Source organism: Anopheles funestus, unplaced genomic scaffold, assembly GCF_943734845.2.
Source record: "Anopheles funestus unplaced genomic scaffold, idAnoFuneDA-416_04 scaffold_10_ctg1, whole genome shotgun sequence".
NCBI classification, from domain to species: Eukaryota; Metazoa; Arthropoda; class Insecta; order Diptera; family Culicidae; genus Anopheles; species Anopheles funestus.
The window spans coordinates 440,920-462,726 of record NW_026045351.1 but is presented as its reverse complement, the minus strand read 5'-3'; the positions used below and the strand labels follow the sequence as shown (position 1 = coordinate 462,726).

General features: G+C 45.8%; 2 long non-coding RNA genes across 3 annotated transcripts in view; both read left to right on the top strand.

The window, feature by feature from the left end:
• Window positions 1-21,807, top strand: part of LOC125774467 (uncharacterized) — a 134,652-nt gene that overhangs the window by 22,986 nt on the left and 89,859 nt on the right. The gene's annotated exons all lie outside the window — the stretch shown is intronic.
• LOC125774476 (uncharacterized) lies at window positions 10,344-21,463 on the top strand. The gene is made up of 3 exons (XR_007420941.1): window positions 10,344-10,386; window positions 15,524-17,777; window positions 20,718-21,463. It is a non-coding gene; the product is annotated as an uncharacterized LOC125774476 (long non-coding RNA).

Genomic DNA, 21,807 nt, shown 5'->3' with positions numbered 1-21,807 from the left:
TCTTTCCTTTTGGATTTTGTTATCCTGTATTCCTCGTCCAGGCATATGTTTACATTTGTTCTGGGTAGGCATTTTAAAGCTGCATCAATATTTTTCACATGTGGTACCACTTAAGTTGTGTACCCTTTTCTTGTTTTACTTTCCTCGGTTATAGTTTGACCGTATGCAGTTATGCTGCCTTCGCCTATTGCTGGGTAATGTGTTTAGTTCAATTGTCAAGTACTTCGTCCTTTTTTGGACGATTTATGATTTTGCCTGAAACTATGATCATATTACGTAACGTATGAAGCGGGTAAGGATTTGGGTTAATGTTTTACATATGGTCCTTGAGATGCACCGATATATTATTGCGCTTACGCCCTTTTTCGGGTAAAACATTATTTTGACCTGTAAGCTGAGATTAAACACATGGCTTTTCTAGGATGTTTACAAGTTTTATGTTGGCGTGGCTATTTCAAATTCCCTTTTTTCGATCCTTCCGTTATGCTCGCGTTTATTACCTAAACCTAAGGTCGCCGAAAACGGTTGTTTTAAAAAATGTTTAATGTTTCATTTTTTTTTTTAATCCTTTTTGGTCGCGTTCGCAACATTCCACCCCTAGTAAAACAATCAGTTTTACAAACTAACGCGATCCTATTATCAATTAATTTCTCTCTCATTGAACCGATCCTAGCTTGATTTCAACCATTGATGACTGAAGAATGAGTCGTTGTCGATGAAGCTTGTAGAATCACGCCGAATTGAAGTCAGTATGTTGAACTTGAAATTTGTGCATCTCGTTCGCTGTGTTGGGGTATAGATGTGTTCTGGTGTTCGGAAGACGAGGTGCTGTCGGTTGGTCATCGCGTGGTTCTAACGTTATATCTGCTTCGTGTTGAGTGTATACGTGCTGGCCCATTGTCATGTGGTTTCGATGTGATAGCAGATTCGTGAGTGAATCCCAAAATGAAGCTAGGAGTTGCCAGCCAAGGCCATAGATGTCGTACAGGATTCTGCCGTGTATTATGGTATCGATGATGAATTTGAGAGTTCTAACGATAATGTAGATCCCAAGTGCCGTTGAGGTAACGTTGCCCAGCCATGTTGACCATGATAGGAATTTAGACCAGTACTTCTCGAGGGCGTTGTGGACTATGTTCTCGGATACTAGTGCTTCGAAAGAGAAGCCTTGAAGATTGGGGTGTTGACCGGATATTATCTTATGTACGACTGATGAAGCGACCCTTTTATCACTTTGCTCGTACACCGTGTCCTTCATTCGCTGCAGATTTTCATAATCATACACACCGCTTTCCATTAGGCTTGGTAAGGGAGTGTATGACCAGCTTGTCACGACGTCCGTCGTTATCTCCTGCGGCGGCGTTGTTTCTCTCAGTCTCTGATCTGTCGTATACCATCTACCGCCAATGTTGAATTTAGCGGGTAGCAGCGGGGTGCAGGCTATTTCAGTACCTCGAAGTTGCAACATTCTGGTTACCGGAGCAATGAACATCGATTGGTTGTTGTATTTTACCGGTATCTCTTGATAACATTCATCCTTCTTTTCATAAGTGACGAAAACTGGCTTGCATTCGAGAATGTACAGCACTTCCGCTGCAACCACTGCTGTATGCCCTGGTCGTTTTATTAGATTGGCGGCGAATTCATGAGGGTTCAGGCGCGCTAGAGTTAGTATAAACATCATTCAGTTTTTGGCCGAGATAGCTCTCCACTAACGTTATCTTGGAGTTGAAGTAGGTAAAGAGATCCAGGTTTCTCCCATTTACCGCTTTGCGCTTAAACGGCGATTGATAACCGTTTGATTCTAGAATAAAGATTCTTGGATGATCCGTATCGTAACTGTCGAAGCCGCAGATCTGTTTTACGTCTCGTGCTCTGATTGAAAACATCTGCTCGTGCGTTATCAAGGTATACACGGTATTTGCGCGGTCGCCTCCGTTGGTGTCGAACGTTTTGTTGACCGTACCTTCGTAGATGATGTCGAAGTCGGTCCTCTCGCACAACTTTTGGTGATCTATTTCCCAGGTTAGATAGCCGTGTTCCGCATCCAAACACCAACCGACACTGTACGTGCACACGATCCCATTTCGAAGCGTCACTTGGTCCTCCTCGATGTCTGCTGTTGCCACGTAGTCGTACATGCTGATTTCGTATTCGTAGTACACTAACGCCTTCGTCCACGTGTAGGATGGTGTCGAATAGACGCCCCCTTCGCATGATGACCCCGAAACGCTGCCGATGATTAACGCTTGTCCCCTGGTGGTATGGTTGCGACGTAGTTCCCTAATCTTATAATCATGAGAGAGCGAAATTTCTCCTACTGTTTGAGCGTGTTGACATTCGTTTGGAGTAAATTCCGTTACTATATATGCAAAGCCATTTTCATATTCAGAGGTGCGCGGCCAAGTCCCACAGTGTTTAATCGAGCGTTTAATTATCACCTTGCACTGACGAACGTGTGTTAATGTTTTCGGACTACGTTGTAATACCTGAATCCTTGTTTCGACCGTAGTTATGTTTTTTGTTTGTGGCATGCAAGAAGCTACTTTCATCAGTGAATAGCTAGTAATATTTATATTATCGTTTGCACAGTCGTACGCGATTAGACCATTGATCGGAATCCCGAAGGCTCTTGCTGAAATGAAAAGCAACATCATTATTACCAGGTTCCATGTATTATATTTTTCCCAACGAGGATTAGCAGTATTCGATTGGTTTATTTTTAAACGCTCGTTTGCCTCCTTTGCAGCCGTGACATCTTTTGTGTTAGCCCTTAGGATCTTAGCGTTCCTTGCGCAAGGTTTTATTTGACGTTTCTTTACCTTACGCTTTATTGGCAATTGATCACTTTTTTCTGTGATAGTGTCTTCTGCGTGGACCCCATTGATATTTTTATCTAATGAAATCGATTCTTTTTCCGACTCCTTGCCTTCTTGCTTTATAACTTCTTTTTCGTTATAAGCGCCCAAAAATGCTATCCCAGTAGCGGGTCTGCAGTATGTACCTACTGCAGTTTTTACTTGAGCGGATCTTATCTTTCCGCCTTTATGCATCGTTTCACGCATGCTATCTTTTTCTTGGACTATCATGGCATGTTCTTGTTGTAACAATTCATTGCTACCTAGTTTTCCATAGACTAACCAACCTAGTCTTGTTTTCATCGCAATTGGTTCTTCAGGTTTGCCATATCGATGTTTAATACCCATTAATAAATGATTGTTGTTTAGTCCTATCAAAATTGTAGGACGAACGTTTTCAAAACTTTCAATTGGTAGCTTTTTTAAGTGACGATATTTCTCACTCATCTCATCGTAACATAGCGATTGAACTGGCAATTTCAATTCTCTAATTATTCTTACGTCCTTTAAACGAAAACCTCTTTTCGTTGCACCTTTGATGACCAATTGGACTTGTTGGCTAGTTTCATGAACCGTTTCTATGCCTTGTGCCCATGTGAGCTGAAGCGGTGTTTTTGGCCCGGTTAAATTCAATTGTCGAGCGACATTCGCATCTATCATTGTCAATGATGATCCAGGGTCCAAAAATGCATAAGTATTAATGAATTTATTTCCATTAATCAATCTTACCGGTAATATTTGATAGTAAGTTTCACATGTTTCTTCCACCTCGTGGTGGTTATTTATCTGCTCCGGTTGGATTGGAACAACTTGTTTTACATGGAGCATCTTGTGATGCTTATCCTTGCACCCGGCGATTCCACATGGCTTAGCGAATCTACAATCCTTGATTGTATGTTTGTTTGATGTCAAGCATCCAAAACACAATTGATTTTCATTTGCTATTTTTTCTCGCTGTAATGGAATTCGCTTTACCAGTGCGAAGCATTTAACCGTCTTATGCGGCTTGCTACATATCAGTCAACTTCTAGTTATCTTTTTAGCCTGTTTGACAACTTTTCCTTTTTGAATAGAGGTTTGTTTCCGCGAAGTACCCTGATCATGTAAATTAACATGCCCCTTTTGAGTATGAAGACTAATCGTGCTCATCATTTCCGCCGTCTTGGCGTAGGGTTTGAGCCACTGACATAATTCTTCTAAATTCTGCACGTCTAGTGATGACGATGCAGCCGCCATATGTTCCGCTCTTTTCACTTGAATGTGATGCGGTAACTTAGCCGTTAAATCCATAACTAATCTATGGTCATTTAGGTATGTCGGTCTGTCCATCAGGTGTACAATTTTGACGAGGTTTTCCAAAGCACTCGTCATTTCCGAGACCACGTTTCTGGATTCTTTCGTATTTTTTGAAGATCGTTTAGCAACTCCAGGTATACTAAATCTGGTCTCCCGAAAGTCTCATTTAAACGTTTTATTATCTCGGGAACATTTTCGGCCTCCATCATCAATTGTTGAACACTTTTATAAGCTGTTCCTTGTAAAACTTGTTTGAGACGATTCAAGTTTTCTAGGTTAGAAAATTGTCCTTCTTTGGACGTGTCGTCAAACGTTTTCTTGAAGTTGGGCCATTCCTTAGGGTTGCCATCGAATTTGGGTAATTGCATCAAGGCCTGTCTCTTGATCAGGATCCCTATCTGGGTGGATTCACCACCGTTAGTTGCCAGTAGCTTAACGAACTCCTTCGTTTGCTGTTGTTGGCTAACTATTAATTGTGATACAATTTCTTCGAAGCTTTGTTTCTTCCCTAAACTTCCTTGTGCGTTATTTACTTCGCTTTCTGCAAAAGCTTTGATCTCACCCTTTTGTCGATTAAGCTCGTACTTAATCTGTTGGCACTTGCCACATAGCCAGCATTCCTCTAACAATGGTTTCTGCGTCAAATTGACACATTTCAGGTGAAACCATCGGTCACACTCCGAACATGTGACTATTGTTTCTTCAGAGGTATCAACCTCATAACAAAGTCGGCACCTGCCGTTTGTATTTGTTGTGAACTTGTAAGGCATTTTGGACGAATCTATGATTTCCTTGCCGTGCTTATTAATAAGGATGATTTAACTTACCCTCTTTTATCGGATCGTTTTTTATCTTCCTTTGATGCCCCGGCTGGAATCGTTGTGTGATGGTGAATGATAAAACCGCGAATGCTGAGTCTGAACTTGACACCTTTGCCCGTATATTGCTCACTTTTCACGATAGTAGAAGTTCAAGTATAGTGTTTATGAAACGATTTCTTTCGTTCGTTTAGTAACTAAATATCTGAAAACTTCTTATCAGTTTATCACCATCAATTTGAACGTCACTTGTAACTGCATTACTGAAAGTTCTGTTCTTGTACTGACTTAGATTGTTGCGACGCTTAATCACTTTTTCACCGTCTTCACTAGTCAATTAATATACACAGAACTATATTGCTGTTCTTTTGGCGACAGCACACCTTGATCGCGAGTTCGTTCTTCTGAAGTTACAACCGCGCGCGAGACTTTTGTAACTTCCTCTCTGGAGCCACCATGTAAATTCGACGACACGTCGCGAATAGAATTTTATCCCGCGAAGGTTTCAACCGAGAACTCTCGCGCAGTTCCTTAGCAGCGAAGGCGTTTTGTCAATTTAGCGGGTCGGGCTGCTAGCCTTTTAACGAATAAATTCGAAAGAAGTTTCTAGCGGCGGACCTCCGTTCAATTAGACTACCAACTCAACTAATGACTCGAAGCCGGTTAGATTGCAAGTCAAGTTTTATTAAAAATTATCCAGCTGATATACTAACAAGGTGTAATGGTGTTAGTTCTTATTCTACACGCAGTAAGTGTGTGTTAGTTTCAAGAAGGTAAGGTAGAATCCTAGTTTTACCCGCTAATGTTAGTTTAGGATTCCGTAACCGTGATCCGACTCGGCCTTTTTTAGTTAATTGCACCGAACGCATAGGCGCGTTTTTTCCTGTCGATCCCGTGCTAATTTGATCTATATGTAAAGCGTGTTACATGATGGGATGGTTTTTTAAGGATCGGATGCAGTTTTATTGCCCGCCAGGTACGCTACGGCGCGCGGGCGTATGCTCGTTATGCTTATCGCTATTTTCGTATTGCTCTCGTCCGTAGACGGATGATTTTTACCCGCGTCGAAACCTTTACCAATATTAGCATTTTAAGACGTCCCTTTTTAAGCTATTTCAGGTAATCGCTTATTTAAGATATCTAGGCTCGAACAAGGCCAACCCTTGTTACAAGTTACATTTGTGGGTATGTTGAATCCGCGTTTATTACTTGCTTTCCTATCGCAATGTTTATGTAGGTACAACCTAAGTTCCATGCGATCCTAAACGACGTTTTTGTTTATCAAAACGTCGTTCTGTTTTTACCTAGAATTCTATTGGTTTTTCTAACGTTTACCTCGCCTGGAAAGAAACATGGTTATTTGATTTTCTCACGCGTACGCTTGTGAATTTTGTCGCGTCCGTTACAGCTAAGGTGTCTAAGCTAAGGTGTCTTGGCTAATGTGTTTTGGCTAAGGTGTCTTGGCTAATGTGTCTTGGCTAAGGTGTCTTGGCTAAGGTGTCTTGGCTAAGGTGTCTTGGCTAAGGTGTCTTGGCTAATGTGTCTTGGCTAAGGTGTCTTGGCTAATGTGTCTTGGCTAAGGTGTCTTGGCTAAGGTGTCTTGGCTAAGGTGTCTTGGCTAATGTGTCTCGGCTAAGGTGTCTTGGCTAAGGTGTCTTGGCTAAGGTGTCTTGGCTAAGATGTCTTGGCTAATGTGTCTCGGCTAAGGTGTCTTGGCTAATGTGTCTTGGCTAATGTGTCTTGGCTAATGTGTCTCGGCTAATGTGTCTTTGCTAAGGTGTCTTGGCTAAGGTGTCTTGGCTAATGTGTCTTGGCTAATGTGTCTTGGCTAAGGTGTCTTGGCTAATGTGTCTCGGCTAAGGTGTCTTGGCTAATGTGTCTTGGCTAAGGTGTCTTGGCTAAGGTGTCTTGGCTAAGGTGTCTTGGCTAATGTGTCTTGGCTAAGGTGTCTTGGCTAAGGTGTCTTGGCTAATGTGTCTTGGCTAATGTGTCTCGGCTAATGTGTCTTTGCTAAGGTGTCTTGGCTAAGGTGTCTTGGCTAATGTGTCTTGGCTAATGTGTCTTGGCTAAGGTGTCTTGGCTAATGTGTCTCGGCTAAGGTGTCTTGGCTAATGTGTCTTGGCTAAAGTGTCTTGGCTAATGTGTCTCGGCTAAGGTGTCTTGGCTAAGGTGTCTTGGCTAAGGTGTCTTGGCTAAGATGTCTTGGCTAATGTGTCTCGGCTAAGGTGTCTTGGCTAATGTGTCTTGGCTAATGTGTCTTGGCTAATGTGTCTCGGCTAATGTGTCTTTGCTAAGGTGTCTTGGCTAAGGTGTCTTGGCTAATGTGTCTTGGCTAATGTGTCTTGGCTAAGGTGTCTTGGCTAATGTGTCTCGGCTAAGGTGTCTTGGCTAATGTGTCTTGGCTAAGGTGTCTTGGCTAAGGTGTCTTGGCTAAGATGTCTTGGCTAATGTGTCTCGGCTAAGGTGTCTTGGCTAATGTGTCTTGGCTAATGTGTCTTGGCTAATGTGTCTCGGCTAATGTGTCTTTGCTAAGGTGTCTTGGCTAAGGTGTCTTGGCTAATGTGTCTTGGCTAATGTGTCTTGGCTAAGGTGTCTTGGCTAATGTGTCTCGGCTAAGGTGTCTTGGCTAATGTGTCTTGGCTAAAGTGTCTTGGCTAAGGTGTCTTGGCTAAGGTGTCTTGGCTAATGTGTCTTGGCTAAAGTGTCTTGGCTAAGGTGTCTTGGCTAAGGTGTCTTGGCTAATGTGTCTTGGCTAATGTGTTTTGGCTAAGGTGTCTTGGCTAATGTGTCTTGGCTAAGGTGTCTCGGCTAAGGTGTCTTGGCTAATGTGTCTTGGCTAATGTGTCTTGGCTAATGTGTCTCGGCTAATGTATCTTGGCTAAGGTGTCTTGGCTAATGTGTCTCGGCTAAGGTGTCTTGGCTAATGTGTCTTGGCTAAAGTGTCTTGGCTAAGGTGTCTTGGCTAATGTGTCTTGGCTAAGGTGTCTTGGCTAATGTGTCTTGGCTAATGTGTCTTGGCTAAGGTGTCTTGGCTAATGTGTCTTGGCTAAGGTGTCTTGGCTAATGTGTCTTGGCTAAGGTGTCTTGGCTAAGGTGTCTTGGCTAAGGTGTCTTGGCTAATGTGTCTCGGCTAAGGTGTCTTGGCTAAGGTGTCTTGGCTAAGGTGTCTTGGCTAAGATGTCTTGGCTAATGTGTCTCGGCTAAGGTGTCTTGGCTAATGTGTCTTGGCTAATGTGTCTTGGCTAATGTGTCTCGGCTAATGTGTCTTTGCTAAGGTGTCTTGGCTAAGGTGTCTTGGCTAATGTGTCTTGGCTAATGTGTCTTGGCTAAGGTGTCTTGGCTAATGTGTCTCGGCTAAGGTGTCTTGGCTAATGTGTCTTGGCTAAGGTGTCTTGGCTAAGGTGTCTTGGCTAAGGTGTCTTGGCTAATGTGTCTTGGCTAAGGTGTCTTGGCTAAGGTGTCTTGGCTAATGTGTCTTGGCTAATGTGTCTCGGCTAATGTGTCTTTGCTAAGGTGTCTTGGCTAAGGTGTCTTGGCTAATGTGTCTTGGCTAATGTGTCTTGGCTAAGGTGTCTTGGCTAATGTGTCTCGGCTAAGGTGTCTTGGCTAATGTGTCTTGGCTAAAGTGTCTTGGCTAATGTGTCTCGGCTAAGGTGTCTTGGCTAAGGTGTCTTGGCTAAGGTGTCTTGGCTAAGATGTCTTGGCTAATGTGTCTCGGCTAAGGTGTCTTGGCTAATGTGTCTTGGCTAATGTGTCTTGGCTAATGTGTCTCGGCTAATGTGTCTTTGCTAAGGTGTCTTGGCTAAGGTGTCTTGGCTAATGTGTCTTGGCTAATGTGTCTTGGCTAAGGTGTCTTGGCTAATGTGTCTCGGCTAAGGTGTCTTGGCTAATGTGTCTTGGCTAAGGTGTCTTGGCTAAGGTGTCTTGGCTAAGATGTCTTGGCTAATGTGTCTCGGCTAAGGTGTCTTGGCTAATGTGTCTTGGCTAATGTGTCTTGGCTAATGTGTCTCGGCTAATGTGTCTTTGCTAAGGTGTCTTGGCTAAGGTGTCTTGGCTAATGTGTCTTGGCTAATGTGTCTTGGCTAAGGTGTCTTGGCTAATGTGTCTCGGCTAAGGTGTCTTGGCTAATGTGTCTTGGCTAAAGTGTCTTGGCTAAGGTGTCTTGGCTAAGGTGTCTTGGCTAATGTGTCTTGGCTAAAGTGTCTTGGCTAAGGTGTCTTGGCTAAGGTGTCTTGGCTAATGTGTCTTGGCTAATGTGTTTTGGCTAAGGTGTCTTGGCTAATGTGTCTTGGCTAAGGTGTCTCGGCTAAGGTGTCTTGGCTAATGTGTCTTGGCTAATGTGTCTTGGCTAATGTGTCTCGGCTAATGTATCTTGGCTAAGGTGTCTTGGCTAATGTGTCTCGGCTAAGGTGTCTTGGCTAATGTGTCTTGGCTAAAGTGTCTTGGCTAAGGTGTCTTGGCTAAGGTGTCTTGGCTAATGTGTCTTGGCTAAGGTGTCTTGGCTAAGGTGTCTTGGTTAAGGTGTCTTGGCTAATGTGTCTTGGCTAATGTGTCTCGGCTAATGTGTCTTGGCTAATGTGTCTCGGCTAAGGTGTCTTGGCTAATGTGTCTTGGCTAAGGTGTCTTGGCTAAGGTGTCTTGGCTAAGGTGTCTTGGCTAATGTAACTTGGCTAAGGTGTCTTGGCTAAGGTGTCTTGGCTAATGTGTCTTGGCTAAGGTGTCTTGGCTAAGGTGTGTTGGCTAAGGTGTCTTAGCTAATGTGTCTCGGCTAATGTGTCTTGGCTAATGTGTCTTGGCTAAGGTGTCTTGGCTAAGGTGTCTTGGCTAAGGTGTCTTGGCTAATGTGTCTTGGCTAAGGTGTCTTGGCTAAGGTGTCTTGGCTAAAGTGTCTCGGCTAAGGTGTCTAGGCTAATGTGTCTTGGCTAAGGTGTCTTGGCTAATGTGTCTTGGCTAAAGTGTCTTGGCTAAGATGTCTTGGCTAAGGTGTCTTGGCTAAGGTGTCTTGGCTAAGGTGTCTTGGCTAAGGTGTCTTGGCTAATGTGTCTTGGCTAAAGTGTCTTGGCTTAGGTGTCTTGGCTAAAGTGTCTTGGCTAAGGTGTCTTGGCTAAGGTGTCTTGGCTTAGGTGTCTTGGCTAAGGTGTCTTGGCTAAGGTGTCTTGGCTAAGGTGTCTTGGCGAAGGTGTCTTGGCTAATGTGTCTCGGCTAAGGTGTCTTGGCTAAGGTGTCTTGGCTAAGGTGTCTTGGCTAAGGTGTCTTGGCTAAGGTGTCTTGGCTAAGGTGTCTTGGCTAATGTGTCTTGGCTAAGGTGTGGCTAAGGTGTCTTGGCTAAGGTGTCTTGGCTAATGTGTCTCGGCTAAGGTGTCTTGGCTAATGTGTCTTGACTAATGTGTCTTGGCTAATGTGTCTTGGCTAAGGTGTCTTGGCTAAGGTGTCTTGGCTAAGGTGTCTTGGCTAAGGTGTCTTGGCTAATGTGTCTTGGCTAAGGTGTCTTGGCTAATGTGTCTCGGCTAAGGTGTCTTGGCTAAGGTGTCTTGGCTAAGGTGTCTTGGCTAATGTGCCTCGGCTAAGGTGTCTTGGCTAATGTGTCTTGGCTAAGGTGTCTTGGCTAAGGTGTCTTGGCTAAGGTGTCTTGGCTAAGGTGTCTTGGCTAAGGTGTCTTGGCTAATGTGTCTTGGCTAAGGTGTCTTGGCTAATGTGTCTCGGCTAAGGTGTCTTGGCTAAGGTGTCTTGGCTAATGTGTCTTGGCTAAGGTGTCTTGGCTAAGGTGTCTTGGCTAAGGTGTCTTGGCTAATGTGTCTCGGCTAAGGTGTCTTGGCTAATGTGTCTTGGCTAAGGTGTCTTGGCTAATGTGTCTTGGCTAATGTGTCTTGGCTAAGGTGTCTTGGCTAAGGTGTCTTGGCTAAGGTGTCTTGGCTAAGGTGTCTTGGCTAAGGTGTCTTGGCTAATGTGTCTCGGCTAAGGTGTCTTGGCTAATGTGTCTTGGCTAAGGTGTCTTGGCTAAGGTGTCTTGGCTAAGGTGTCTTGGCTAAGGTGTCTTGGCTAAGGTGTCTTGGCTAAGGTGTCTTGGCTAATGTGTCTCGGCTAAGGTGTCTTGGCTAAGGTGTCTTGGCTAATGTGTCTTGGCTAATGTGTCTCGGCTAAAGTGTCTTGGCTAATGTGTCTTGGCTAAGGTGTCTTGGCTAAGGTGTCTTGGCTAAGGTGTCTTGGCTAATGTGTCTCGGCTAAGGTGTCTTGGCTAAGGTGTCTTGGCTAATGTGTCTTGGCTAAGGTGTCTTGGCTAAGGTGTTTTGGCTAAGGTGTCTTGGCTAATGTGTCTCGGCTAAGGTGTCTTGGCTAATGTGTCTTGGCTAAGGTGTCTTGGCTAATGTGTCTTGGCTAATGTGTCTTGGCTAAGGTGTCTTGGCTAAGGTGTCTTGGCTAAGGTGTCTTGGCTAATGTGTCTTGGCTAAGGTGTCTTGGCTAATGTGTCTCGGCTAAGGTGTCTTGGCTAATGTGTCTTGGCTAAGGTGTCTTGGCTAAGGTGTCTTGGCTAAGGTGTCTTGGCTAAGGTGTCTTGGCTAAGGTGTCTTGGCTAAGGTGTCTTGGCTAAGGTGTCTTGGCTAAGGTGTCTTGGCTAAGGTGTCTTGGCTAATGTGTCTTGGCTAAGGTGTCTTAGCTAAGGTGTCTTGGCTAATGTGTCTCGGCTAAGGTGTCTTGGCTAATGTGTCTTGGCTAAGGTGTCTTGGCTAATGTGTCTCGGCTAAGGTGTCTTGGCTAATGTGTCTTGGCTAATGTGTCTCGGCTAATGTGTCTTGGCTAAGGTGTCTTGGCTAATGGGTCTTGGCTAATGTGTCTTGGCTAAGGTGTCTTGGCTAATGTGTCTTGGCTAATGTGTCTTGGCTAAGGTGTCTTGGCTAATGTGTCTTGGCTAAGGTGTCTTGGCTTATGTGTCTTGGCTAATGTGTCTTGGCTAAGGTGTCTTGGCTAAGGTGTCTTGGCTAATGTGTCTTGGCTAAAGTGTCCTGGCTAAGGTGTCTTGGCTAAGGTGTCTTGGCTAAGGTGTCTTGGCTAATGTGTCTCGGCTAAGGTGTCTTGGCTATTGTGTCTTGGCTAAGGTGTCTTGGCTAAGGTGTCTTGGCTAAGGTGTCTTGGCTAATGTGTCTTGGCTAATGTGTCTTGGCTAAGGTGTCTTGGCTAAGGTGTCTTGGCTAAGGTGTCTTGGCTAAGGTGTCTTGGCTAAGGTGTCTTGGCTAAGGTGTCTTGGCTAAGCTGTCTTGGCTAATGTGTCTTGGCTAATGTGTCTTGGCTAAGGTGTCTTGGCTAAGGTGTCTTGGCTAATGTGTCTTGGCTAATGTGTCTTGGCTAATGTGTCTTGGCTAAGGTGTCTTGGCTAAGGTGTCTTGGCTAATGTGTCTCGGCTAAGGTGTCTTGGCTATTGTGTCTTGGCTAAGGTGTCTTGGCTAATGTGTCTTGGCTAATGTGTCTTGGCTAATGTGTCTTGGCTAATGTGTCTCGGCTAAGGTGTCTTGGCTAAGGTGTCTTGGCTAATGTGTCTTGGCTAAGGTGTCTTGGCAAATGTGTCTCGGCTAAAGTGTCTTGGCTAAGGTGTCTTGGCTAAGGTGTCTTGGCTAAGGTGTCTTGGCTAAGGTGTCTTGGCTAAGGTGTCTTGGCTAAGGTGTCTTGGCTAATGTGTCTCGGCTAAAGTGTCTTGGCTAAGGTGTCTTGGCTAAGGTGTCTTGGCTAAGGTGTCTTGGCTAAGGTGTCTTGGCTTAGGTGTCTTTGCTAATGTGTCTCGGCTAAAGTGTCTTGGCTAATGTGTCTTGGTTAAGGTGTCTTGGCTAATGTGTCTTGGCTAAGGTGTCTTGGCTAAGGTGTCTTGGCTAAGGTGTCTTGGCTAAGGTGTCTTGGCTAATGTATCTCGGCTAAAGTGTCTTGGCTAAGGTGTCTTGGCTAAGGTGTCTTGGCTAAGGTGTCTTGGCTAAGGTGTCTTGGCTAAGGTGTCTTGGCTTAGGTGTCTTTGATAATGTGTCTCGGCTAAAGTGTCTTGGCTAATGTGTCTTGGCTAATGTGTCTTGGCTAAGGTGTCTTGGCTAAGGTGTCTTGGCTAATGTGTCTCGGCTAAGGTGTCTTGGCTAAGGTGTCTTGGCTAAGGTGTCTTGGCTAAGGTGTCTTGGCTAAGGTGTCTTGGCTAAGGTGTCTTGGCTAAGGTGTCTTGGCTAAGCTGTCTTGGCTAATGTGTCTTGGCTAATGTGTCTTGGCTAATGTGTCTTGGCTAAGGTGTCTTGGCTAATGTGTCTTGGCTAATGTGTCTTGGCTAATGTGTCTTGGCTAATGTGTCTTGGCTAAGGTGTCTTGGCTAAGGTGTCTTGGCTAAGGTGTCTCGGCTAAGGTGTCTTGGCTAAGGTGTCTTGGCTAAGGTGTCTTGGCTAATGTGTCTTGGCTAATGTGTCTTGGCTAATGTGTCTCGGCTAAGGTGTCTTGGCTAAGGTGTCTTGGCTAATGTGTCTTGGCTAAGGTGTCTTGGCAAATGTGTCTCGGCTAAAGTGTCTTGGCTAAGGTGTCTTGGCTAAGGTGTCTTGGCTAAGGTGTCTTGGCTAAGGTGTCTTGGCTAATGTGTCTTGGCTAAGGTGTCTTGGCTAATGTGTCTCGGCTAAAGTGTCTTGGCTAAGGTGTCTTGGCTAAGGTGTCTTGGCTAAGGTGTCTTGGCTAAGGTGTCTTGGCTAATGTGTCTTTGCTAATGTGTCTCGGCTAAAGTGTCTTGGCTAATGTGTCTTGGTTAAGGTGTCTTGGCTAATGTGTCTTTCTACGGTGTCTTGGCTAAGGTGTCTTGGCTAAGGTGTCTTGGCTAATGTGTCTCGGCTAAAGTGTCTTGGCTAAGGTGTCTTGGCTAAGGTGTCTTGGCTAAGGTGTCTTGGCTAAGGTGTCTTGGCTAAGGTGTCTTGGCTTAGGTGTCTTTGATAATGTGTCTCGGCTAAAGTGTCTTGGCTAATGTGTCTTGGCTAATGTGTCTTGGCTAAGGTGTCTTGGCTAAGGTGTCTTGGCTAATGTGTCTCGGCTAAGGTGTCTTGGCTAAGGTGTCTTGGCTAAGGTGTCTTGGCTAAGGTGTCTTGGCTAAGGTGTCTCGGCTAAGGTGTCTTGGCTAATGTGTCTCGGCTGAGGTGTCTTGGCTGAGGTGTCTTGGCTAAGGTGTCTTGGCTAAGGTGTCTTGGCTAAGGTGTCTTGGCTAAGGTGTCTTGGCTTAGGTGTCTTGGCTAATGTGTCTCGGCTAAAGTGTGTTGGCTAAGGTGTCTTGGCTAAGGTGTCTTGGCTAAGGTGTCTTGGCTAAGGTGTCTTGGCTAATGTGTCTTGGCTAAGGTGTCTTGGCTAAGGTGTCTTGGCTAATGTGTCTTGGCTAAGGTGTCTCGGCTAATGTGTCTCGGCTAAGGTGTCTTGGCTAAAGTGTCTTGGCTAATGTGTCTTGGCTAAGGTGTCTTGGCTAAGGTGTCTTGGCTAAGGTGTCTCGGCTAATGTGTCTCGGCTAAGGTGTCTTGGCTAATGTGTCTTGGCTACGGTGTCTTGGCTAAGGTGTCTTGGCTAAGGTGTCTTGGCTAATGTGTCTTGGCTAAGGTGTCTTGGCTAAGGTGTCTTGGCTAAGGTGTCTTGGCTAATGTGTCTTGGCTAAGGTGTCTTGGCTAAGGTGTCTTGGCTAAGGTGTCTTGGCTAATGTGTCTCGGCTAAAGTGTCTTGGCTAAGGTGTCTTGGCTAATGTGTCTTGGCTAATGTGTCTTGGCTAAGGTGTCTTGGCTAATGTGTCTCGGCTAAGGTGTCTTGGCTAAGGTGTCTTGGCTAAGGTGTCTCGGCTAAGGTGTCTTGGCTAAGGTGTCTTGGCTAATGTGTCTTGGCTAATGTGTCTTGGCTAAGGTGTCTTGGCTAATGTGTCTTGGCTAAGGTGTCTTGGCTAATGTGTCTTGGCTAATGTGTCTTGGCTAATGTGTCTTGGCTAAGGTGTCTTGGCTAAGGTGTCTTGGCTAATGTGTCTCGGCTAAAGTGTCTTGGCTAAGCTGTCTTGGCTAAGGTGTCTTGGCTAAGGTGTCTTGGCTAAGGTGTCTTGGCTAATGTGTCTTGGCTAATGTGTCTCGGCTAAGGTGTCTTGGCTAATGTGTCTTGGCTAAGGTGTCTTGGCTTAGGTGTCTTGGCTAATGTGTCTCGGCTAAAGTGTGTTGGCTAAGGTGTCTTGGCTAAGGTGTATTGGCTAAGGTGTCTTGGCTAAGGTGTCTTGGCTAATGTGTCTTGGCTAAGGTGTCTTGGCTAATGTGTCTTGGCTAAGGTGTCTTAGCTAAGGTGTCTTGGCTAAGGTGTCTTGGCTAAGGTGTCTTGGCTAAGGTGTCTCGGCTAAGGTGTCTTGGCTAATGTGTCTCGGCTGAGGTGTCTTGGCTAAGGTGTCTTGGCTAAGGTGTCTTGGCTAAGGTGTCTTGGCTAAGGTGTCTTGGCTTAGGTGTCTTGGCTAATGTGTCTCGGCTAAAGTGTGTTGGCTGAGGTGTCTTGGCTAAGGTGTCTTGGCTAAGGTGTCTTGGCTAATGTGTCTCGGCTAAGGTGTCTTGGCTAATGTGTCTTGGCTAAGGTGTCTTGGCTAATGTGTCTTGGCTAATGTGTCTTGGCTAATGTGTCTTGGCAAATGTGTCTTGGCTAAGGTGTCTTGGCTAATGTGTCTTGGCTAATGTGTCTTGGCTAAGGTGTCTTCTCTAATGTGTCTTGGCTAAGGTGTCTTGGCTAAGGTGTCTTGGCTAAGGTGTCTTGGCTAAGGTGTCTCGGCTAATGTGTCTTGGCTAAAGTGTCTTGGCTAAGGTGTCTTGGCTAAGGTGTCTTGGCTAATGTGTCTTGGCTAAGGTGTCTTGGCTAATGTGTCTTGGCTAAGGTGTCTTAGCTAAGGTGTCTTGGCTAATGTGTCTTGGCTAAGGTGTCTTGGCTAAGGTGTCTTGGCTAAGGTGTCTTGGCTAATGTGTCTTGGCTATGGTGTCTTGGCTAATGTGTCTTGGCTAAGGTGTCTTAGCTAAGGTGTCTTGGCTAAGGTGTCTTGGCTAAGGTGTCTTGGCTAAGGTGTCTCGGCTAAGGTGTCTTGGCTAATGTGTCTCGGCTGAGGTGTCTTGGCTAAGGTGTCTTGGCTAAGGTGTCTTGGCTAAGGTGTCTTGGCTAAGGTGTCTTGGCTTAGGTGTCTTGGCTAATGTGTCTCGGCTAAAGTGTGTTGGCTAAGGTGTCTTTGCTAAGGTGTCTTGGCTAAGGTGTCTTGGCTAAGGTGTCTTGGCTAATGTGTCTCGGCTAAGGTGTCTTGGCTAATGTGTCTTGGCTAAGGTGTCTTGGCTAATGTGTCTTGGCTAATGTGTCTTGGCTAAGGTGTCTTGGCTAAGGTGTCTTGGCTAAGGTGTCTTGGCTAAGGTGTCTTGGCTTAGGTGTCTTGGCTAATGTGTCTCGGCTAAAGTGTGTTGGCTAAGGTGTCTTGGCTAAGGTGTGTTGGCTAAGGTGTCTTGGCTAAGGTGTCTTGGCTAATGTGTCTCGGCTAAGGTGTCTTGGCTAATGTGTCTTGGCTAAGGTGTCTTGGCTAATGTGTCTTGGCTAAGGTGTCTTGGCTAAGGTGTCTCGGCTAAGGTGTCTTGGCTAATGTGTCTCGGCTGAGGTGTCTTGGCTAAGGTGTCTTGGCTAAGGTGTCTTGGCTAAGGTGTCTTGGCTAAGGTGTCTTGGCTAAGGTGTCTTGGCTTAGGTGTCTTGGCTAATGTGTCTCGGCTAAAGTGTGTTGGCTAAGGTGTCTTGGCTAAGGTGTCTTGGCTAAGGTGTCTTGGCTAATGTGTCTTGGCTAAGGTGTCTTGGCTAATGTGTCTTGGCTAAGGTGTCTTAGCTAAGGTGTCTTGGCTAAGGTGTCTTGGCTAAGGTGTCTTGGCTAAGGTGTCTCGGCTAAGGTGTCTTGGCTAATGTGTCTCGGCTGAGGTGTCTTGGCTAAGGTGTCTTGGCTAAGGTGTCTTGGCTAAGGTGTCTTGGCTAAGGTGTCTTGGCTAAGGTGTCTTGGCTAATGTGTCTCGGCTAAAGTGTGTTTGCTAAGGTGTCTTGGCTAAGGTGTCTCGGCTAAGGTGTCTTGGCTAAGGTGTCTTGGCTAATGTGTCTCGGCTATTGTGTCTTGGCTAAGGTGTCTTGGCTAAGGTGTCTTGGCTAATGTGTCTTGGCTAAGGTGTCTTGGCTAAGGTGTCTTGGCTAAGGTGTCTCGGCTAATGTGTCTTGGCTAAAGTGTCTTGGCTAAGGTGTCTTGGCTAAGGTGTCTTGGCTAATGTGTCTTGGCTAAGGTGTCTTGGCTAAGGTGTGTTGGCTAAGGTGTCTTAGCTAAGGTGTCTTGGCTAATGTGTTTTGGCTAAGGTGTCTTGGCTAAGGTGTCTTGGCTAAGGTGTCTTGGCTAAGGTGTCTTGGCTAAGGTGTCTTGGCTAAGGTGTCTTGGCTAAGGTGTCTTGGCTAAGGTGTCTTGGCTAATGTATCTCGGCTAAAGTGTCTTGGCTAAGGTGTCTTGGCTAAGGTGTCTTGGCTAAGGTGTCTTGGCTAAGGTGTCTTGGCTAAGGTGTCTTGGCTAAGGTGTCTTGGCTAATGTGTCTCGGCTAATGTGTCTCGGCTAAGGTGTCTTGGCTAAGGTGTCTTGGCTAAGGTGTCTTGGCTAAGGTGTCTTGGCTAAGGTGTCTTGGCTAATGTGTCTCGGCTAAAGTGTCTTGGCTAAGGTGTCTTGGCTAAGGTGTCTTGGCTAAGGTGTCTTGGCTAATGTGTCTTGGCTAAGGTGTCTTGGCTAATGTGTCTTGGCTAAGGTGTCTTAGCTAAGGTGTCTTGGCTAATGTGTCTTGGCTAAGGTGTCTTGGCTAATGTGTTTTGGCTAAGGTGTCTTGGCTAATGTGTCTTGGCTAAGGTGTCTTGGCTAAGGTGTCTTGGCTAAGGTGTCTTGGCTAAGGTGTCTTGGCTAATGTGTCTTGGCTAAGGTGTCTTGGCTAAGGTGTCTTGGCTAAGGTGTCTTGGCTAATCTGTCTTGGCTAATGTGTCTTGGCTAAAGTGTCTTGGCTAAGGTGTCTTGGCTAAGGTGTCTTGGCTAAGGTGTCTTGGCTAAGGTGTCTTGGCTAAGGTGTCTTGGCTAATGTGTCTCGGCTAAAGTGTCTTGGCTAAGGTGTCTTGGCTAAGGTGTCTTGGCTAAGGTGTCTTGGCTAATGTGTCTTGGCTAAGGTGTCTTGGCTAATGTGTTTTGGCTTATGTGTCTTGGCTTATGTGTCTTGGCTAATGTGTCTTGGCTAAGGTGTCTTGGCTAATGTGTCTTGGCTAAGGTGTCTTGGCTAAGGTGTCTTTACTAAGGTGTCTCGGCTAATGTGTCTTGGCTAATGTGTCTTGGCTAAGGTGTCTTGGCTAAGGTGTCTTGGCTAAGGTGTCTTGGCTAATGTGTCTTGGCTAATGTGTCTTGGCTAAGGTGTCTTGGCTAAGGTGTCTTGGCTAATGTGTCTTGGCTAAGGTGTCTTGGCTAAGGTGTCTTGGCTAAGGTGTCTTGGCTAAGGTGTCTTGGCTAATGTGTCTTGGCTAATGTGTCTTGGCTAAGGTGTCTTGACTAATGTGTCTCGGCTAATGTGTCTTGGCTAATGTGTCTTGGCTAATGTGTCTAGGCTAAGGTATCGTGGCTTATGTGTCTTGGCTAATGTGACTTGGCTAAGGTGTCTTGGCTAATGTGTCTCGGCTTATGTGTCTTGGCTAATGTGTCTTGGCTAATGTGTTTCGGCTAAGGTGTCTTGGCTAAGGTGTCTCGGCTAATGTGTCTTGGCTAATGTGTCTTGGCTAAGGTGTCTTGGCTAAGGTGTCTTGGCTAATGTGTTTCGGCTAAGGTGTCTTGGCTAAGGTGTCTTGGCTAAGGTGTCTTGGCTAATGTGTCTTGGCTAAGGTGTCTTGGCTAAGGTGTCTTGACTAATGTGTCTCGGCTAATGTGTCTTGGCTAATGTGTTTTGGCTAAGGTGTCTAGGCTAAGGTGTCGTGGCTTATGTGTCTTGGCTAATGTGACTTGGCTAATGTGTCTTGGCTAATGTGTCTCGGCTAATGTGTCTTGGCTAATGTGTCTTGGCTAATGTGTCTTGGCTAATGTGTCTTGGCTAAGGTGTCTTGGCTAAGGTGTCTTGGCTAATGTGTCTTGCCTAATGTGTCTTGGCTAAGGTGTCTTGGCTAATGTGTCTTGGCTAAGGTGTCTTGGCTAAGGTGTCTTGGCTAATGTGTCTCGGCTAATGTGTCTTGGCTAAGGTGTCTTGGCTAAGGTGTCTTGGCTAAGGTGTCTTGGCTAATGTGTCTTGGCTAATGTGTCTCGGCTAATGTGTCTTGGCTAATGTGTCTTGGCTAATGTGTCTTGGCTAAGGTGTCTTGGCTAAAGTGTCTTGGCTAAGGTGTCTTGGCTAAGGTGTCTTGACTAATGTGTCTCGGCTAATGTGTCTTGGCTTATGTGTCTTGGCTAATGTGTCTTGGCTAATGTGTCTTGGCTAAGCTGTCTTGGCTAAGGTGTCTTGGCTAATGTGTCTCGGCTAATGTATCTTGGCTAATGTGTCTTGGCTAATGTGTCTTGGCTAAGGTGTCTTGGCTAATGTGTCTTGGCTAAGGTGTCTTGGCTAAGGTGTCTTGACTAATGTGTCTCGGCTAATGTGTCTTGGCTAATGTGTCTTGGCTAATGTGTCTTGGCTAAGGTGTCTTGGCTAAGGTGTCTTGGCTTATGTGTCTTGGCTAAGGTGTCTTGGCTAAGGTGTCTTGGCTAAGGTGTCTCGGCTAATGTGTCTCGGCTAAGGTGTCTTGGCTAAGGTGTCTTGGCTAAGGTGTCTTGGCTAATGTGTCTTGGCTAAAAAGTCTTGGCTAAGGTGTCTTGGCTAAGGTGTCTTGACTAATGTGTCTCGGCTAATGTGTCTTGGCTAATGTGTCTTGGCTAATGTGTCTTGGCTAAGGTGTCTTGGCTAAGGTGTCTTGGCTAAGGTGTCTTGGCTAAGGTGTCTTGGCTAAGGTGTCTTGGCTAAGGTGTCTCGGCTAAGGTGTCTTGGCTAATGTGTCTCGGCTGAGGTGTCTTGGCTAAGGTGTCTTGGCTAAGGTGTCTTGGCTAAGGTGTCTTGGCTAAGGTGTCTTGGCTAAGGTGTCTTGGCTAATGTGTCTCGGCTAAAGTGTGTTTGCTAAGGTGTCTTGGCTAAGGTGTCTTGGCTAAGGTGTCTTGGCTAAGGTGTCTTGGCTAATGTGTCTCGGCTATTGTGTCTTGGCTAAGGTGTCTTGGCTAAGGTGTCTTGGCTAATGTGTCTTGGCTAAGGTGTCTTGGCTAAGGTGTCTTGGCTAAGGTGTCTTGGCTAAGGTGTCTCGGCTAATGTGTCTTGGCTAAAGTGTCTTGGCTAAGGTGTCTTGGCTAAGGTGTCTTGGCTAAGGTGTCTTGGCTAAGGTGTCTTGGCTAATGTGTCTCGGCTAAAGTGTCTTGGCTAAGGTGTCTTGGCTAAGGTGTCTTGGCTAAGGTGTCTTGGCTAAGGTGTCTTGGCTAAGGTGTCTTGGCTAATGTGTCTCGGCTAATGTGTCTCGGCTAAGGTGTCTTGGCTAAGGTGTCTTGGCTAAGGTGTCTTGGCTAAGGTGTCTTGGCTAAGGTGTCTTGGCTAATGTGTCTCGGCTAAAGTGTCTTGGCTAAGGTGTCTTGGCTAAGGTGTCTTGCCTAAGGTGTCTTGGCTAATGTGTCTTGGCTAAGGTGTCTTGGCTAATGTGTCTTGGCTAAGGTGTCTTAGCTAAGGTGTCTTGGCTAAGGTGTCTTGGCTAAGGTGTCTTGGCTAATGTGTCTTGGCTAAGGTGTCTTGGCTAATGTGTTTTGGCTTATGTGTCTTGGCTTATGTGTCTTGGCTAATGTGTCTTGGCTAAGGTGTCTTGGCTAATGTGTCTTGGCTAAGGTGTCTTGGCTAAGGTGTCTTTACTAAAGTGTCTCGGCTAATGTGTCTTGGCTAATGTGTCTTGGCTAAGGTGTCTTGGCTAAGGTGTCTTGGCTAAGGTGTCTTGGCTAATGTGTCTTGGCTAATGTGTCTTGGCTAAGGTGTCTTGGCTAAGGTGTCTTGGCTAATGTGTCTTGGCTAAGGTGTCTTGGCTAAGGTGTCTTGGCTAAGGTGTCTTGGCTAAGGTGTCTTGGCTAATGTGTCTTGGCTAATGTGTCTTGGCTAAGGTGTCTTGACTAATGTGTCTCGGCTAATGTGTCTTGGCTAATGTGTCTTGGCTAATGTGTCTAGGCTAAGGTATCGTGGCTTATGTGTCTTGGCTAATGTGACTTGGCTAAGGTGTCTTGGCTAATGTGTCTCGGCTTATGTGTCTTGGCTAATGTGTCTTGGCTAATGTGTTTCGGCTAAGGTGTCTTGGCTAAGGTGTCTCGGCTAATGTGTCTTGGCTAATGTGTCTTGGCTAAGGTGTCTTGGCTAAGGTGTCTTGGCTAATGTGTTTCGGCTAAGGTGTCTTGGCTAAGGTGTCTTGGCTAAGGTGTCTTGGCTAATGTGTCTTGGCTAAGGTGTCTTGGCTAAGGTGTCTTGACTAATGTGTCTCGGCTAATGTGTCTTGGCTAATGTGTCTCGGCTGAGGTGTCTTGGCTAAGGTGTCTTGGCTAAGGTGTCTTGGCTAATGTGTCTCGGCTATTGTGTCTTGGCTAAGGTGTCTTGGCTAAGGTGTCTTGGCTAATGTGTCTCGGCTAATGTGTCTTGGCTAAAGTGTCTTGGCTAAGGTGTCTTGGCTAAGGTGTCTTGGCTAATGTGTCTTGGCTAAGGTGTCTTGGCTAAGGTGTCTTGGCTAATGTGTCTTGGCTAAGGTGTCTTGGCTAAGGTGTCTTGGCTAAGGTGTCTTGGCTA